This window comes from Danio rerio, chromosome 16 (genome assembly GCF_052040795.2).
Source record: "Danio rerio strain M-AB ecotype USA chromosome 16, GRCz13ab, whole genome shotgun sequence".
Lineage (NCBI taxonomy): Eukaryota > Metazoa > Chordata > Actinopteri > Cypriniformes > Danionidae > Danio > Danio rerio.
The window spans coordinates 52,439,568-52,450,385 of NC_141036.1; the positions used below are offsets into that span (position 1 = coordinate 52,439,568).

Consider the following 10,818-nt stretch of genomic DNA (forward strand, 5'->3'; position numbering starts at 1 on the left):
AGGCTACCTACTGCGCCAATGCCTCGCCCTTATGCGATTGTAATATATTTAATTCATAATTCCCTTATTGTTAACAAATGAACTATAGTAAGTAGAGACTGTATTCTGTTTTATTTGTAAATCTTTTGTTGTAATAAAAAAACAATAAAACGATGATGACGCCATGTGATCGGTCATCCTGACTGCAGCAACTTTGAGTCCCGCAGTGTCCGGCTTGATGGCTCCGTTTTTAACTCCACCCCTGCCTGCGCTCGGCTAATCTCGTTGATCACCAGCTGCAACTGTGCTTCATGTTAAACGCACCTTTTGTTTTCACGAATCCACCAGGGGCCGCTGTGTACGCTTTTTCAGATCTCAGATTTGTCTCGCGAGTGCCATTCGTGCCTGTACTTCCACGTAAATCCACCAAAAGCTGTTGTTGACCCCACCAACCCCCTGCCCTATAAACCCAAAAAGCACCCCAGATAGCAAATTACATCTGGCCCAGATATGGCCCACGTCCCCCATTTTCTTCTGGCCCACATACCGCGCGGAATGACGGCGATGACTCAACCTGATTGTGGCTGACATAAGGATCCAAAAGTCAGCCACAACTGAACCAGATCTGGGCCATATCTCAGAAAAAGCATGGTCCATATCTGGGCCAGATGTGGCCCATACATTTTCTCAGATCTGGCCCAGCTGCGGCCCATGCACATTCTCAAATCTGGCCCAGCTGCGGCCCATGCACTTTCTCAGATCTGGCCCAGACGGGGCCCATGCAATTTCACAGATCTGGCCCAGATCTGGTTCAGTTGCGGCTGACTTTTGGGTTAGATGTGGCTCACATCTACATTTGGTAGCTATATAAATCACATTGAAAGGAATGCTTAGTTTAAATTGCTTTATTTAAAAAATGCTTTATAGGAAGCATATAAATTGATAAACACAAATATATAATTTATATAAATTATATAAATAGATGCATACAAAAAAAAACAACAACAACAGATTGATCAATGCAATACAAATAAATATATGAATTAGATAAATAAATGCATACAGAATTATCACAAATTAAATGCAAATAAATATATATAAAAGTTAAAATTAGGTAAGTGGGTATACAGAATAAGAACACACAAACACAAATGTATATACAAATTAGATAGATACAGAATAAACACAGAAAATATATATATATATTTTTTTTTTATAAAATGCATATTAATTAAATTAACAAATATTTTATAACCATATAGCCAGAACCAACAATTAAAAAAATATATAAAGGGCAATCCAAAAACAAGATAAGAGGCGAGGTAGGGGTCAAATAAACAAATGATAATTACAGAAACAAGATAAACAAGTATGAGTAGACAGAACAAACACAGAAATCGCATATTTAACAAAAACATATTACTTAAATAATTACAACTAAATATTTATTAGCATTTACCCAGAACCAAAAAAAATAAATAAATTAAATGAAATAAACTGAAAATCCAACAGGGCAGTCCAAGAGTGAGGTCAGGGTCGAGCAAGGGTCAAAGCCAAAAAAAAAACAGTCCAATGCAAAACATCCTAAAAATAGGAGGACAACAATTAAAAGGTGCTGTTTGCAGAGTACATACAGGCACAACTCGATTAGACTTTTAAATACTTTTTTTAAGCACCTATTTTTATTTTTAAGACTGACAAGCAACGTATTGAACACCTGAAATGTATTCTCAGCAATACATAAAAACATTCCATAGGAACTACCTATCGATTTATAAAAAATAATAATAATAATAATATTAATATAATATTTAATAGTATTAAACCTATTTTAAATGTGCTTGTGAAATTATTGTTTTTTTATGTTTTCGTAGATGGAAAGAGAACTGAAAATTAAATTACATTAAATGAAAGGACTAGAAATACTATTACATTGCTAAAATAAAACAAATTTTAGTAAATAATACTAATACAGAGTAAAAGAACATGGTACTATTTTAATTAGTTACATTTGAAAAAACAAAAATCGGATTTTCATTACGAACCTTTTTTTAAGTGTAAACTTGTTTGAATGGTTTAATTGTTTAATTACAAGACTACATAAAAAGAAATTTGCACTAACAAAGGAAGTTTATTTTAAGGAAATATATTTTCAAGCTTAGGAAGGTTTTACATATATGATGAAAAGATGTAAAAATTTAAAATGTAGCCTTTTATTTACACATTTTACACGGTTTTCCTTGTTTGCTCATTCTGTGTCTGCCATTATAATCTGGCAAATTTGTTGCTTAAATAACTTTTATAGTACTTGGATTTTTTTTTACATAATTATAAACAAATGACTTTACAAAAAATATACATTTTAAAAATAATAAAACAAATTACTTCATTTTATTTGAGGTATTTGAAATATTTATTTACATTTTCTACATTTTTCAAAGCAGTGTTTTAAGAGCCTTGTTTATTTTGATAAATGTAATAACTGATTGCTTTGACCTGTAATGCCTGTACAATTTAGTGACGCTTTAAGACAGACTATGTATAAATCATACAAATACCTCATTCAAAAACGTTTCCAGCATACCAACCCCATGACGTCAGACACAGCAATATTCCAAGATGGGGGTGCCTTTGTGCTAAAAGCTTTAGTAAAACATGCCCTTTTCATCATAATTGTTACATTAATCAAGTTTGGTTATTATATTTTTATTAAATCGGAAAGCAATTTACGACATAATGTAAACTTGATTGACTGCATCACTACTACAAGACACTGGGAAGAATTTTTGCTAGGAAGATCTGACACTCAAAGTTTACTTCATCAATTCATAGTCTGAAATCTTGGTAATTAGTGAAAGTACCTTTGAACTGACCGCAGATCTTGATGTGGTCTTTCTTGATCTGGTCTTCTCCACTTTCGATCCTTCCCTGGGTTCATCTTTACAAGGAACCTGCTGAATGGAAAAAAATACTTAGTGATAAAAACCTGGACTATATCATGATCTAAAATGTTTCAAATAAAAGCAGCGTAACAAGACAAGCTAGTGGTGGAGGTTTGCTAGAAAAATCTGTGAGAGAGGATGTTGTGTGTGAGTCAGACTGAGACAGACTGTTGTATGAATGTGTGTTTTTGAGTGTATGAATGTGAGAATGCATTCACAAGAGTGTGTGTTAGTTTGAGGATTTTGCTATTTTAAATATTTGGGTCCAACAGAGTATTTTGTTTAGTTAAGTTGTTTAAAATTATTTTCATTGATTAAATACTTGCCCATATATAGATGTAAAGAATAACCAAAAAATATAATGTATTAAAATGTCATTATATTTTATATTCAATCTGCTAATCCTTTGTTGTGAAATTTGAATGACTTCCATTCAGTATATGAATAAAATAAAATTAGAATAGGAATAAAACAATAGAACTCTATAAAAAAATACTTCCTATCAAAATAAAGCAGGTGCTTTTACCTAAAGGAACTTTATTAGTATGGTTCCCTGCTTCCAGTTAGTTCAACTTCAGATACCTCCATAATCTGTACTCTGGTGCTTCATTTGGTTCTTGACTTAAGAGTAACTGGTGTTGCATTCCCGGTCCATCACAATCTGAGCTAGAAGAACAATATGACAAAAGACAAGACAAATATGAATACACATAACATACAGAATAAAACATTTAAAGATTTAGTTTACTATTCTGCCACCATTTATTCATCCTCTACTTGTTTCAAAGCAGTTTGAATCTGTTCAACACTAAAGCAGATATTTTGAAGAATGTTAGAAACCTGTAACTATTGATATACATAGTAGGAAAAACTGGGTTTGTGTTCATTCATTTTCTTTTTAGCTTCATCCCTTTATTAATCTGGGTTCACCAGAGTGGAATGAACAGCCAACTTATCCAGCATATGTTTTATGCAGCAGATACTCTTCCAGCTGCAACACATCACTGGGAAAAACCCATACACTCTCATTTACACACATTCACTATGGACAATTTAGCTTACCCAATTCACCTGTACCGCATGTCTTGTGGGGGAAACCGGAGCACCCGGAGGAGACCCACGCCAACACGTGGAGAACATACAAACTTCACACAGAAATGCCAACTGACCCAGCCGATGCTCGAACCAGAAACATTTTTGCTGGGAGGCAACAGAGCTATCCACTGTACCACCGCACCGTCTGAGTTTATGTTCAACAGAACAAAAAAAATATTTTGAAACACAGTGATAAAATAGCAGCAATAACTCTTGTAATATTTTAATAATAAATAAAACCTAAAATATATTATTTCAGTTCCCAATAACCAGTCTGACATATACAAGTTACAAAATATGTACAATATTGTACCTGGTGTGCTTGATGATGAAGTCAAACAATTAGTAATGCACTGATGTGAGAGTTGTCCTTTCCTTCAGCTTGCATCCTTGCATGATTCCTTTCTTTTCTGTAACAAATTAATACAATACAATCAATTTATAAAAATATTATTTTTACTTGCCACAAAACCATTTGTTTGGACTTAATATATATATACAAGATTAATGGTGCCATTCAGTTTCCAGGCTGTTTTGAAGTAATATTAAACATAAGATATGGATTTTAAGCTTATTTAACACAATTAATTTTATTTTTTAACAAGGTTTAATATGTAATAACACACTTAGCCTTCTTTTTTAGCTTATTAATTTCCTTCATAATTCATTTAACAAATCATGTTTCATCTGTGGATTTTTTTTCAAACGTTTTGGCTTTAAAAAATGTTTTTAATGCAGACCAGTCTCAACAGTGGCCAGCATGAACCACATAACGTTACTCTGCAAACTTTTGCTGAAACTTGATAAAACACAAATTAACAAGCAAATCAAGATCATTAGGATTAACGTTACCAAAAAGAGACTGTTCGTTCAGTGTTTGAGCTTAAAACCAGTAACGTTACAAAAGCAGAACTCGGCACCTATTACAACTGTATAAAACGGACAGCATATGATTCATTCATTCAAGCTCCCGTTTCGACGCTGTTCTTCATATAACACGTCTTATTGATCATTTCAATTGTAACTTTAATGAATTTGTTAAAACCCCGAGCACAATCAACTTAACAGATTACTGAATTGACGGCGGCCATCATTCTTAGCCTTTTTTAGCCATATTATCCACATATAAGTTACAGTTTTATCACTATTCAAAACAGGGGCTTTTCTAACAAATAAAAACATTACCTGACGACAAATATCTCACAAATATGATTTTAAAATAATAACTTACCCGATATAAAGAAGAAAATGAAATGGCGGACTTGACTTCACTTCCTCGTTTGAAAAAAATAACCGTCATTCACGAGGCTCCGCCCACTCCACCGTAATGCAGGGATGAAGCGAAACACATATTCGCCACCAGGGGGCAGTTTTATGATTATGTTTTTAAATAAATAAATAAATATATATATATATATATATATATATATATATATATATATATATATATATATATATATATATATATATATATATATAGATAGATATAGATATAGATATAGATATATATATATATATAATATTATATATATATTAGGGTAAGGGTAATTAGGCAAGTTATATTATAAAAATTACTTGTTCTGAAACTGTAGAAAAAATATATAGCTTAAAGGGGTTAATAATTTTGACCTTAAAACACTTTAAAAAAAATAAAAAACTGCTTTTATTCTAGTCGAAGACTTTCTCCAGAAGAAAAAATATTATCAGACATACTGTGAACATGTCCTTGCTCTGTTATGTAACATGCTGTAATTCTAGAATATTTACTGTTATTTTTAATATTCAGTAGCTTGTTATATAAAAACTATAACACTTTAAGATATATTTACAATTAACTAATTGCTAATTAACATGCTTATTAATAGCATATTGTCTATAAAATTTCTTGACACTGTTACAGGTGCACACACACAGAACCAGGATAGACTTTTGGGCCTTTCTATGTTGAGTTTGCATGTTGTTTCTGTTGGTTTCCAGTTTCTTCCATAGTGCAAAAATTTGCAGTATAAGTGAATTTTGGATAAACTAAATTTGCTGTAGTTTGTGATTAAGATAATGTGTGGTGTTTCCCAGCACTGAGGATTGTACCCTCAGGGCTGTGTTGCAGAAGCATTAGTATCTGATTGCAGACTTGCATATGCAAGCTGAGACACACAGTTTGACATGCAATGTCAGAAACAATGCACTCAAATAGAGCTAGTGACATCAAAGTGAGGGTTAGGGTTAGGAGCGGGGTTAGGTGTGCGCATTAAAATTGGTCAGATTTATTTTTATTATTTTTTGTGCTCTGTAGAATAAGTAAATAAAACTTTGTGTTGTTTACAAAGATCAGCTTATTCACGAACACATTCATGTTATTCACATTCTACTGCTCAGTTCTCTGACATTTTTTTTCTATATAGATATTTTATTCATAAACAAAACATTTGTCTATTTAATATTCAAATTAAATAAAAAAGAACAATGTTGTATGTGGCATTTAATCAAACAAAATCATTGTAAAAATGTAGAATTGCAAAAAATAACACCAAGAAAACAGCACTTTAATTTTAGCATTATTAGATTATGAATTCATTTGTAAAATTGTTAATTAAAAAGTAGTACTAATAGCAAATTAAATCCACCCAGTAGGTGGCGGTAGGACACTTTCATAATTCATTCAAATGGAACTGAACAAAACATTAATGGATCAAAACATAATAAAAGATGAAACTTATTGCATTTATAGACATTTATAGACATACCAGGTAATATGAAAAAAAAATTATGAATTTTACTCATGCTGGAACATTTACATATAACAGATAATATAAATTTATATTCATAGCAGCCTTAAAGTAAAAATAAATCCATTATTAAGGAAATAAACTGAATTAATATGTGATAAGGTTACAAACATATACTTTCCCGGATAAGCAATAGCTTATTCCTATTCTTAATAACCTAAAGAATCATTTTCAATCTCAGAAAGTCTTATTTAGAACATGCAATGTTATTATTTTCAGAGAAGGTGTAGCGCTCTCACTGCCTGATGAGGGACAATAATGTTAATAAAACACAGGAAACACAGAACTGCTGCTGCTTCACATCAGAGTCTGTGTAATGTTTGAGCAGCAAGCCCCTCCCACTTATTAGGTATGCAGTCCACAGGCAGAAGTAGCCATTCGGAAAAATGTAAATCCTTGCATCACATTACATTAATTTACAATATTTATTTTCTATTTTCTACTTCATAAAACGAAAGTGTACAGACTTAGAAAGACAAATTAACTTTGATTTTCAATTTCTAATAATTTGTAACCACGTCAAAGGCTCCCGTTCATTTATAGTTAAACCGGAACTAAAAATACACAACTCGCACTACACTCGATGTGTCACACACGGGCCACATCTGGCCCACATACAGCAGGCCACAACTCACACTACACCCGGTGTGTCACACACGGGCCATATCTGGCCCACATACGGTAGGCCAGAACTCACACTACACCCGGATTGTCACACACGGGCCATATCTGGCCCACATTTGGTAGGCCACAACTCCCACTACACCCGGGGTGTCACAGACGGGCCACATCTGGCCCACATACGGCAGGCCAGAACTCACACTACACCCGGGGTGACACATATGGGCCACATCTGGCCCACATACAGCAGGCCACAACTCACACTACACCCGGGGTGTCACACACGGGCCTCATCTGGCCCACATACAGCAGGCCAGAACTCACACTACAACCGGGGTGTCACACACGGGCCACATCTGGCCCACATACAGCAGGCCACAACTCACACTACACCCGGGGTGTCACACACGGGCCTTATCTGGCCCACATACAGCAGGCCAGAACTCACACTACACCCGGGGTGTCACACACGGGCCACATCTGGCCCACATACAGCAGGCCACAACTCACACTACACCCAGGGTGTCACACACGGGCCACATCTGGCCCACATACAGCAGGCCACAACTCACACTACACCCGGTGTGACACATATGGGCCATATGTGGCCCATATGTCTCCTGCCATTGCCAGAAGTGAGCCATATGTGCCTTAGTTGGCCCAGATGTGGCCCAGAACTGTATGCTATCTGGTACCAATTGATCCGCCCAGCCAATTTCCTTAACCCAACCTGCTGTTTCAAAAAGCAACCCTGAAAAAAAAGCTCTTGCAGCCACCTGATTTTTACCACATTTTCAGATTTTACCACATTCTCACCCTCTTATTTACTTGTTTATTTTCATTTTTGGCTTTTGTTTTTGTCTTACCTGCTTTCTGGAACCTTTCTTTGTCAGACTCGAACCCTATCATCACGGTTAACGTCTTAACTGACCGCTGCATTTCAAATTCGTTGATGTACCCAACAAGCCACTGGACAAACTGGTAACAGGGAAAAAAATGTCTGAACAAAGGTAAGCGGTCAGCTGGTAGGCACAAAAAAGAACAGCAGCATACCGCCCTGTAACTCCATAATTCGTAATGTCCAGAAATCTATATAGGGTTACGTTTTCAGAATAAGCCTATGTTGAAATAGTGAGTACAATTTAATATTTGCTTGAACTATCCCTTTAAATTTGATTATGACACGGTAGCGGTAGGTCTTATCTCCAGCAATGGCGATACGGCCTACCTAGAGGAAAGTCTGGGGACATGGCCTACATCCAAGTCCAATTGTTTATTCCCTTTACTCGCTAACTTCCCTCCACTTCATTGTCAAGAAATGTTTATGCGTGCACTATTGAGAGCATCCTAACCAGGTAGCACTATAACTTGGTTCAGGAACAGGCTTCTAGAAACATCCGTGCAGGTGTGTTCAGCCAAGTTGGAGCTAAAATCTGCAGGACACCGGCCCTCCAGGACCGAGTTTGGACACCCCTATTCTACACCAACCCAAACCTAACCTACTTGCGCTGTAATTCCCTCTTGGAGGTCTCCGGGCTGCAGCGATACCTACTTGGGACAGATGAGCTCTCCAGAAGATGAACAATCTGCGCCAAACACCCAGAGTGTCGTATTCTGACCCATCTTGGGTGTAATTTGTCAGAATTGCCGACTTCTTATCAATTAGAAATTATCAGACCGGAGGTTTTGAATATCAGAAAATAGACTTTATTCTCCATCATAAAGCCGAGAAAGAGCAGAGCAGACCCTAGAGCATTCTGAAGTCTCTCTTGGACAATTCCTTTGCCTCTCTCTTTCTCTTACTCTTTCCTTCTGCTCTTTCTAAAGTCTCTGTGTTTTCCACAACCTTTATACAGGTTATTTGACCATTTTACAGGTTATTTGACCCCAAAGTGTCTTGTTTAAACTCTTGACCATTTTTGGATAGGTTTTTACTCAAGGTGGTCCTGTTATTCTTGGCTCTCTGCCAGCTTGCTACGGTCAGCAGAGATGTCACAGGTCTGTCATGGGAGCAACTGTTTTGACACCAGAGTTCTCTCTTCATAGATGCAACAGTATACATACATTGTCAAGATGGAATAATAACTTGATAATATGTTACTCACTCTAGATTCTGACACAGATAGCCTCATATAAGTATTTAACATATATAATCAGTGCTTTACATATTCATATGTAATTCTTCAGCATAGTCATATAGTTGAATGTCCTATGATTGTCTTAACATGCACTGCATCCAAAAAAAAAAAAAACTCTAACCACTGTTGAGATAGATACGCTGATTATTGATGTCTGTGTCTCTAAAGTGATTCAGATGCACAATGTATTTTAATATAACACCACAGCTGACATCCATTCTCTTGAAAAATACTGAAATTTGTTTGTTATATAATATACCATCATACTGTCATCTAAACATAATTTCTTGTACAGTTACTCTTATCATGAGTAAGAATCCACACAGGATCAATCAACTTGATCTCATTAGCTCTCTTTACACTTGTCATTGCAAGTAAAGAAAATTAACATTAGAAATCGAGTCCAAGTACACTGTAAAATCTTCAGAGTAAAATTTACTCAGTTCAGATAACATTTGGTCCCTCTCTAAATTGAGCAAAATGTACTCAGCAGCAGAGTTAAAGTTAATGAGACAATGATGGGGTTAATTAAGTGATGATTGAGCACTGATGATGAACACCTGCTGTTAATAAGCAGAAACAGAGAAGAGAAACACAAAACTACATCTACCTTCAGTCACAGCCGTGGATTAAACAAACTGAAATAAAACACATCAAATCTCTCAAAATCTCAGCAAAGGATCCTTAAGTAACTCCACAAACAGCAGCTTTACTTATTAACAACATGTTTGGCCTTATTTCTGGCACACTCTATAAAATTCCATAAAGTGATAATATTGAGAATAAATTTTTTTTTTCAACATTTAAAAAAAAAAAAAAAAAAAAAACACTTTTTGTTTTTAAGCTGTCACCATTGAGGAGAACAGTAGCTGCTTTACTTGGACTCTGACTCAATTGCTAATGTTAGTTTCTCTTTGTTTGCCAAATGTGTATTATGACAAATGTTGTATAAAGAGAGCGGTTGTGCTCTAGATAATTGACTGTGGTTTGGTCTCTGGTCAAATCAGTAAAGTTGGTTTTGACCTATTAAGTTTATATGTTGTATCACAAAAGGAGCACTGTATTAAGAAAATGTAGCTCACCAATACTTTTATCAGATCATAAAACAGATTGAACATCTGAAACACTTAAAACCCACAGACATAAAGAATCAGCGTATGCTTCTCAACTATGGTGAGTTTTTTTTTTTTTTTTTTGTGTTTTGTTTTTTCCTACAGTGCATGCTGGGAACTGTTGCTCCTGTGCAGGTTTCTCATT

The 10,818-nt window shown here is 35.2% G+C and overlaps 1 protein-coding gene and 1 long non-coding RNA gene across 7 annotated transcripts in view; one reads left to right on the forward strand and one right to left on the reverse strand.

Annotated features, from left to right (window-relative positions):
• LOC147840416 (uncharacterized) overlaps positions 1–10,818 on the forward strand; it is a 976,031-nt gene that overhangs the window by 729,703 nt on the left and 235,510 nt on the right. The gene's annotated exons all lie outside the window — the stretch shown is intronic.
• LOC147840423 (uncharacterized) lies at positions 1,463–5,314 on the reverse strand. Of its 5 annotated transcripts, none has more exons than XR_015512372.1 (6): positions 5,248–5,314; positions 4,330–4,426; positions 3,993–4,161; positions 3,448–3,587; positions 2,841–2,930; positions 1,463–1,563 (listed from the first exon to the last, which is right to left on the reverse strand). It is a non-coding gene; the product is annotated as an uncharacterized LOC147840423 (long non-coding RNA). The 5 variants fall into 5 exon arrangements; XR_015512371.1 differs by having other exon boundaries at positions 3,984–4,161; XR_015512370.1 differs by lacking the exon at positions 3,993–4,161.